The 9348-nt window shown below is 35.9% G+C and overlaps 1 long non-coding RNA gene across 4 annotated transcripts; it reads left to right on the top strand.

Annotated features, from left to right (window-relative positions):
• Positions 1-208: 208 nt before the first annotated feature.
• Positions 209-2389, top strand: LOC127083900 (uncharacterized). 4 transcript variants are annotated; one of them, XR_007788575.1, is made up of 3 exons: positions 209-648; positions 1206-1884; positions 2005-2389. It is a non-coding gene; the product is annotated as an uncharacterized LOC127083900 (long non-coding RNA). The 4 variants fall into 4 exon arrangements; XR_007788577.1 differs by having other exon boundaries at positions 211-648; positions 1371-1884; XR_007788578.1 differs by having other exon boundaries at positions 213-648; positions 1498-1884.
• The last annotated feature ends 6959 nt before the right edge of the window (positions 2390-9348 follow it).

The following is a 9348-nucleotide window of genomic DNA, read 5'->3' as shown; positions in this document are numbered from 1 at the left end:
TGATAATCAAAAGGAAATGAAATAAAATTCAATATAAAAAATTATATGAACAAAATTTCTACAAGGATAAAATGGAAAATAAGAAATAATATTGAAATAACAATAGAAAATAAACAAAAAAAACTATGTAAAGAAAAGGAAAGAAAAAAGAAAAGACGAAAGGGGGTATGGCTGGCTTGGTGGGGTGTGAAAAGTGAAGAAGTGGGCTTGAGGCCCAAAAGCCACCCTTAAGGTCAAAAATAGAAATGGGCTTGGTTCAAACAAGGAAACGCGCACCATTCTCATGTTCGTCATCCCTCCACCGTCTCCGTCGCGTCGGCGTCGCCTTCGGCGAAGGCGGAGAACCTAGAACCTACAACAATCTACATTAACTTGTTCACCTCTTCACCCTGAGCTCGAATATGGTGATGAAGTGTCTAGAACCTCATCCAAAAGTATGGATAGAAGCTTGGAAATGAAGAACCCTAAGTCTTAAAAGATAAATTAAATGGGAACCGTGCACGGACTTCAACAATTGAATGAGGGTTAATTCTCTGTGGAGTATGATCTACACAGTGGCAACTTCGGTTTGGTGAGTGGAAGAAGTGAATACCTCCGACGCGGTGGTTCCGGTGAGGATGAATTGGAGATGATGAAGCTTTAATTCAGGTATGTTTCCTCTTCATGCTTCTCTATTCCTTACTTTTTATGCTTCTTCTATGGTTACTCTTGAGTGAAAAGCAGATGAGACGGTGAAAGGTTTGAAAGCGAATGCGTGTGGTTTTATGGTTTGTGTGTAGAGTGATGAATTCTGAAAGAGGGAAAGAGGTGAGGGAGGAGTCAAATTGGCAGACTGTCTTTAGGTGTATTCCCTCCCCCTTGCTTGAATCTGTGGTTGTTATTTATAGGAGAGTCAGAGATGAATTATGAGGTGCACTCGTGTGAGGTCATAAGGAATCAAATGTGTGTAGTGAGGGAATGAATGTGTGGGTGTGAGAAAAAACATGTACAAGCAAATGTGATTGAAGTTATGATTTTGTCTGTAGTGCAGTGGTGTGGTCCGCCCTCTTATTTCGAAATGCAGCTCCCTACTGAAATGTTAGTGTATGGCAATGCTAAGCTGTGATGTTAATTAGAATTAAAATGTGTTAGAAATTTAAATTAGTGTAAACTTATGTTAGTGAATAATAGCTTGATTGTTGGTTGTTTTTTTTGCACTTGGTTAGAGCATAATTCCCTGTAAGAATCAGTTGGAGGAAAGCTCAGTGAAGCTAAATGCTGAGTCTTAGCTGAATGAAACAATTACTACACTTTATTAAAACAAAAGTTAGTTGAGAGTTGAAATATAGAGTTATCTCTTGAAGCTTGAACTATGGTTGTTGAACAACCAGGTGTTGAATTTATCCATAGTCTGTTGCTGGCTTGCTAGGACTGGTATGAATTGCTACCCAGATTCCCTTGTTGGCTACATGATTTGCTTGTGTTGTGATGCATTGCAAGTTGGCTTGCTTGCTGCAGATTTGTTGTGCATTGCCAATGTTGCTTGCAGGTTGATGTGTGATGTCTTGATTGCCTTGGATTGTCGCAGAATGATGCTTGATGGTGACTGTAGTTTATGGACTAGTGGAAAGCATTGTTAGTTGCAGATGGTGAGTTGGATTGTTGTTGCTATGCTGCCAGATTTGGTGGAAGGGAGCTTGATATTGTGCATTGTAGGTTTACTCTATTTGCAGGATGCTTCAACAGGCTATGCATTACTCTGGTTGCTGTTAGTCATGGAATGTCATGCATTGTTAAACATGTTAAGGTGTGGCAGATTTGAATGGCCTTTGTGATACAGGTGCCTTGGACTTTTGGCTGCTTGTGTGTCTTGCTACTGCAACATTTTTACATGTATGGATATTGGTATGTATGCTTAAATGTTTTAGGATGGTGCTTATGACATAGGATAGAACATGAATGCATCCACATGTGTTTGGGTGTATGTATGGATTGTATGTGGAATGATTCATAGTTGTTTTGTAGGTATGCCACATGTTATGGACATTGAAGCAAGGCTTCAAACAAGATCACCAAGAAATTTATATGCCATGACCAAAATGCAAAACAAGCTTTGCTTGGAAAGGAAGTTAACTTGGAAGAAAAATGATGAAGCAAGAAGAATGAAGGATGATGTTATGAAGTTTAGGAACTTTAGAAGAAGTGTGTTAACTTTGGTCAAAGTTGACCAAAAAGTCAATGGTTGACCAAAGTCAACTTTGGTCAAAGTTTTATTTTTCTATTTTGTTTTGTAAAAGTGATGTAAATGGCCTATGTATGAATGGATCTTTGCATAAAATGCCTTTTGAATGTATTGAAACAATGCTTTGTTTTGCCTACTAAAATCATGTTTGAATGGTCTTGAATGAAACATGTACTATGAACTTGAATGAATGAATTTAAAGTTCTAAAACCAAGGGATCATGAATGTGCATGAAATCAATCATGGATTAACAATGCCACAAATGGACTAACCAACAATGATATGCCAGTGGACTATGAAATAGGGTATCCACAAGACTCAATGCAAGCACAAGCAATGTACTAAAATGATGAGCAAATTTGTAAATCAAGCAACCAAACATTTTGAATGCAACTTGACTATGCCATGCTTGTGGATAGAACCAAATGAAAAGAAAAACCTTTGAAGCAAGTAATGTGATGACATGAACTATGAATTCATGAACAAGTAACCAAACAAACAAAGCAATATCTATTCAAGACCAATTCAAGCACATACCAATACAAAGAATAAAGGAAGTTATCATGAATGAAACAAGGCCTTGATTCAAGGACTAAGGCACATAGAAAATCACAAGTGATAAGATGGTTAATGTTCCCCAGTTGTCATACCCTCATTTTCATCCTAGCATGTCATCTCATTCATTAGCACATCATTTCATTAGTAGTAGCATATCATTTGGTTCTTGGTTCTCAAGCATGGTTAATCATAAGTATATAGCAAGGCATTGGAGATTAGGGTTTTTTTATGGATGCTCCACCTTGTATCAAAATGTGCATGATGGATTTAAGAAGGCTTTGGTTTTAATTCAAAGAAAAAGGAACAAAAGATCATAGTAAACACTTATTCATCATGGCATTAGGGCTTCATTTTGGTTAAAAGAGGATTACATTTATTACATTGGTTCAACATTGGTTCATGAGTTTATTCTCATGCCATATCATTCAAACTTCAAGATATCTTAATGGTTAATAAAGGTTCAATGAAGGTGTAAGACCCTAATTTTGACCCTAAGATCCCTCATGCAATTTCATCATATGCATTAGCATTGGGATCATACCTTGGCATTCTCCTTACCCCTCTTTCATTGGGTTTGTTTTGGGAAAGATCACCAAGAACCATGTGATTGTATCATACTTGTATATTATCATTTTACTAATCAAAATACCAAAAACATGTCTTTGCATTTTCCTAACTCTTTTGTAGGTAGGATATGATCATCGTTGACCCATCAAGTTCATATCTAGGGTTTGAGACCCTCATGGCTAAGAGCACAACCAAGGATTGATTCACAATGTCTCAAGGCCTCATATATGAGTCACAATGATCTCTACATGTTATATTGATCAATCATTCTTCAAGAGTTTGGAGGTGATTCGCCTTGGAAACCCTAGTTTGACTGGATTTGCCTTGGAAACCCTAGTTTGACCGGGTATCTTAAGTAACTTCTCCAACAAGCTATCTCACCAATTGATCAAATATCTCAAGGGACACTTCAAAATTCATCATCTTATGCATGTATGATCTACCATGAGCATAGAAAGTCAAGAGAATTGAATGTTATCCAGTTGGTTGATGGTGGTTGGCCAAATGAATTCATCTGATAAAAACTGGGTCCCCCTAGACCCTATCTCCTACAAATTTTACCATATGAAAATGATTCCAAGAGCAACGTTACTCTAAATGACATTCCAAACAACTTTCATGTAGAGACCTAGAGCTAGTTTCTCTTGGAAAATCATTTTCTATGTTGAAACATTATAGGTCATTTTGTCTAAACCCTAATTTGAAAGTGAACTTCCCAAGGCCATAACTTGCTCAATTTTTATAAGATGAAATATTTCCAAGTTTCACAATAAAATTCAAGATGTCTACTTAAACTTTTATGTTTGGAGTGAGATCTAATTAAACTTTTATGAGCATGTGATATGAGGATACATTATAGGTCATTTTTGACCTATACCATTGAACAAGTGATTTTCCTCAACTTAAAAAATTCATAAATCTATCATTCTAAATCCAAATGACATGAAATTGGTGAAACTTTTAAAGGTCTTTGAAAGAGCTACAACTTTGATGAAGACAATTTTCTCATTTGGAGCTCACATAAAAAGTTAAGCAAGGTGGAATATTGAAATATATGACTTAACACTTAGAAAAAATTTTAACATGTTGAAATTTCCAAACTTCCACCTCAAAATTCACCGTGATCGAAGTTCCAAATGGAAAAGTGTCCAACATAAAAGTTGTTCCCCTTGATCTAAGCTTTCCAAAGAACCCATATTTCATGCATTTTGGATGAGATTTGCTAGGGTTGTGCATGGCCTTAACAGGTATGCATCATTGGAGAAAATCAAATGTTCAAAACTCCATTTCACATTGCCTTGCCATTCAAGCATGATTTGAACTTCAGTACAGTTGCAATTGGATCAAAATGGATTGCTTCATGGGCTTGTACACGCCCATGCAAGCTTGTGCATCACCTTGCCAAACTTAGCAATTTTTCAAGTTTGCAATTATCAATCCCAAATGCCATAAATACAAGGTCTCTGAGCTCATTTGAGACGCACCTTGCGCGCCAGCTTTGCCCCCCAATTCAAACCCTCACCATTCAAAGGAAAACCTGAAAATTTTCAGCTTGAAAATTGAGTTTGAATCTCACTGTTTGGAGATTAAAAAAACTCCAGGATCCAAAGCTTTGTACCATTGCCAAACCACTTCTGCAAGCTTCTCGAGTGTGATCAAGTCAAGTTGAAAGCAAGCAAGATCCATTTCTGCACAACATTGAAGGTAATTTTCAGAAATCTTCTTCTCTTCGATTCTCACTCAATTCTCATCAATTCTCTTGGATCTTTGGTTGTCTGAAGTCCTACCAATGTAGGCAAGAAGATTGAGTTGCTTTGAGGTCCAATCGAAGCAACTCAGTTGACACACCTCAAAATTCAACTCCTCGTATCTTTCTATATATTTGGAGTTAGTTGAAATTGAGGACATATTCGTGCTCTACGCCATTTTTTCTTTCAGATCATGTCCTTCTTTTTCATTTTTGTGATGGTGATGAGTGAACCAGTCCTATGAGCCTCGCCTGAGAAGGTGACCGGAGGTCCAACGCCGGTGGTGTGTTGGACAGGTTCTGAGCCATTGATCTGATTTAAATTGTTTTAATCTCATGCGTTGGTTGTGATTACCACGTGTGTGGCGGGCTGACTAAGTTCCACCATGGAACGCATGTTTTCATACACTTAATCTGCCACCTCAATTAATGAGGGATATCAAGTGGTCCACGTTTTTTTTTATTTTTTTATTTTGATTTTGATTTCTTTGATTTTCATTAATTCATATTAATTTTAATATTGATCCAAAAAATATGAGAGTTTCACCAAAAAAATTTAAATAAATTCCTCTTTCATATTTTGAATTAAAATTATTTTTTGGATCATTATTAATATTTTTCATGATTTAATTGATTTTGTGAATATTTTTATTTGTTTAAAAATACTTTTAAGTTTCCAAAAATTCTGAAATTTTTTCTCCAAGGTCCTTTGACCTTGTTTGACCTATGATAAATCTCATGACCATTTCTTTGGTGTTTTGATGAGGTTTTAGGAATTTGACAAACCACATTTAATTTAATGCATTATTTTTAGTATTTTTAAATTGAATAAATTCCAAATAATTGTGTTGAGCTATTTTGATGGTTTGTATGAGTTTGATTTGTGTTGTTGGGCCTTGGTCAAGGTTGATTTGACTTTGCTAGGTTAAGATCATTGAATTTAGGGGATTGATTGAATGTACATTCCATCTCCCAAAATGAATGAATGATCTTAATTTGGTAAAAGTTCTCCTTTGACCAATTTGAGTTTTGATCTATTCCCCTCCCTCTTCATCTAACTCCCCTTCTTTATGCATCCATTCCATTTGACTTATGATATCTCTAAATCCTAAGGCTAGTTGATTGCAAAATCAACATAAGTATGGATGAGATTAGGCCACCTCTTTTGCATATTCTTTTTGTGTGTGGTATGTTTCTTGAGCATAGTCCATTATACTATGTCTCTACATGCATTAACACCAAAATTCTATTGTCCGACCTCAAATAGTTGTGACTTCTACATAAGTCCAATTACGATTGCTTAACATAGCGCTAAATTTTTGACACAAAAGGCATGACTTTCTAGTTAGTGAAATTGTAAGTCTCCCATCTTTCATGGTATTGTGTGGAAACTTGGCCTTTTTTCCTTCCTTTGAAAGATGTCTTGGTTCAAGGATCCATGCTTGTGATAAGTAGGTTGAGTGTTCTCCAAAGAATGACTTAAAATGAAAAGTAAAAACAAAAGCAATACTAACTTCTAACTCATTAACAACTAACATTTAATTTGATGCCATTTACATTAATGCAATTTAATTTCAAGTCCTTATTCATTTTCCATTATTCATACCATTCTAATTATTTATGTTAATGCCATTTTCACTTTGTTCATTTGGACAATATTGTGTGATATATCTTACTTGTGTATATTTTGTTTGCTTGTGTGGTCTTTGACCATTAATGTACATAATAAGAAACAAAAACCCTAAAAAAACTATTGTGTGGACTGTTGGCTTGATCTTGGACAATTGGACTTAGAATTTAGGCAACATCCCTATACAAAGGACTTGGCCAATGCCAACCTTTATGAAACCAAGTGCTTGCAATTTGAAACTTCATCTGATACATCATTGAAGATCCCTTTGAGTTCATCTGCAACATGATCATTGTGAAGCTGTTATTTTGAACATGTGACTTGTGGAATTCATCTGCTACATGGACCAATTTGAAGAAGATCATGGAGTGGCTAAGCTTGGATGTGGCTATCTTTATTTGATGCCTTGCTCTTCAAGATTGATATATTGTGCATTGTTTGTGGCTTGATTCTAATGTCCAAGGGAATTTGGGTTTCTATATGACATTCTTGTCTATTGGATTGCTACCCATTGATCAGATCTTTTCAACTCTTAACTTTTAATTTTATGCTTAGGATTAGTCTCTTCATATCCTCCCCACTTCTTTAATTTCAAAATCTCTCCCCCTTTTTAAAACTTCTTTGTTTGTGTTTGTTTCTTTTTCTTCCTAAACTTAGACCACTTTGCGAACTAGAAACTTTGGCCTTATGCCATTGTATTTTTTTAAACTTCTTTTCTTAATCAAACTTGTAAATAAATTTAACTATACTTGACTTAAAACTTTCAAAAAGCCAAAAAGAACTAACTCATTCAAACCATTTTTAGGCCTTTGTGCCTTTCAAAACTTTTTTTTAAATAAATGCATCCACTTTGAAATTTATACCACGAACTACAAGGTTTTGATCCCTAATTTTTATGTTGGTACTGTAGCGGTGTATTCGTCGCTATATGATCTATCGATTAAATCATAAGCTAGGAGATACATTGAAATTTCGAGTCGCCACCGCACTTTTATTTATCCAAAGGATTGGCTAAAAAGCGAACAAAAGCCTAAGAAGTTTTACACGTAGAAAACTAATAAAAAGATCAGAGAGTCTGGGTAAGGGGTAAATTACGCAATGGGAAGGTGTTAGGCACCCATCACGTCCTAGGTACTCCTAGGGAGCCCTTTTCACACTTGTTGTAAAATATTGTTATTCGTTATGACATAAAGATTGTGCAAACATGATAGGGATGATGAGAAAAGAATATACAATTTTTATTGGATTATTGGGTTTTATTTATTTTTGTGTTATTGGGTTTGAACGGATGAACCCGCTGCCTACGTACCTTCCATCAAAGGTAAGGATCAAAACGCCGTAGTTCGGCTAAAAGATTTCCAAAAGTTGGTGGATTCAGTTTTAAACACAAGCACTGAGGCTTTTCATTATCAATGGGAGAAAACTCGACCAAAAAAACAACATCCACCATGCGAGGATAGCTTCGACGTACTAGAGGGGTTAGCCCTGTTTTCAGTACGGAAGTCTTACTGTCGACTCACTAAGGATAGGCAAGATTTACATCAACCACAAAGATAATTGAAGCCTATGGCTAATGCATGAAAAGATTAATGGATAAAGCCAAAACAAGTGAATGAGTGAAGTTAATTGATTGTGATTATGAAAATGAAGTCAAAGTATGATTAAGATTGATTCAGAAGTATTATGAAATGGAGTTTTGAAAAAAGTCAAGGACTTGGGTCCAGGTTTTTAGTTTGAAAAGCATGAAGATGTTTGCACAACACTTATGTCAAGTTTAAAAGGTATAGTGTGAAAAGTCTAGGACATAATGAATGATGAATGGATGAAAATGGATAGTAAAACTTCTTAGAAGATTCACTTCTTGAAATCATATAGAGGATGATTCAAGTGTGTCCTTTGGAATAACGATGGATAATAATAAACAAACAAAGCAAAGAAAGGCGGATACCGGATACCAATAAATGGATTTACACCAGTCTCCTAAAACAGAACAGGATATCAGAAGCCACTCAATGGTCTTACACTAATCTCCTCAAAAGAAAACAAAGGAAGGGAAATGGAAGTTAACTGCCAATCTGTCTGGACTTAGGTTAACTCCACAGTATGGTCCTAGTAAATCCAATGCCACGTTACAGGGACTTACAATGGATCCTCACATACAAGAACAAAAGCAACAATATGATCACAGGAATGCAAATGCCAACTTACAGGGACTTATAATTGCAACCTCTCACACAAACAGATGAACAAACTATGATCACAGGAAAGCAGATGCCAACTTGCAGGGACTTACAGTTGCTTCCTCACATACAATCAAATAAATGCATCAGGCAAAGATAAGATGAGTGGCCAAGGTGATGGTCTTATACTCACTTCCATATCATAGGAGCAATGGCCAATAGATGGTCTTACAATTGTCCTCAATGGGTAAACAGCAATGATAATGTCACAAAGACAAATGAGATGATTATGTATTAATGGCAATTGATGATGATGATAAATGCATAACATACAGGCAAACAAGTGCACATGAAGCAATCAATCAATCAATGAATATCAAACAGCACACTCTATAGCCAAACAATGGGGGCTCACACAAGAGGGTTTGACTTTGAAAGTCCACTG

Source organism: Lathyrus oleraceus, chromosome 5, assembly GCF_024323335.1.
Source record: "Lathyrus oleraceus cultivar Zhongwan6 chromosome 5, CAAS_Psat_ZW6_1.0, whole genome shotgun sequence".
In the NCBI taxonomy this organism is placed as follows: Eukaryota; Viridiplantae; Streptophyta; class Magnoliopsida; order Fabales; family Fabaceae; genus Lathyrus; species Lathyrus oleraceus.
This window is presented reverse-complemented; position numbering and strand designations above follow the sequence as displayed.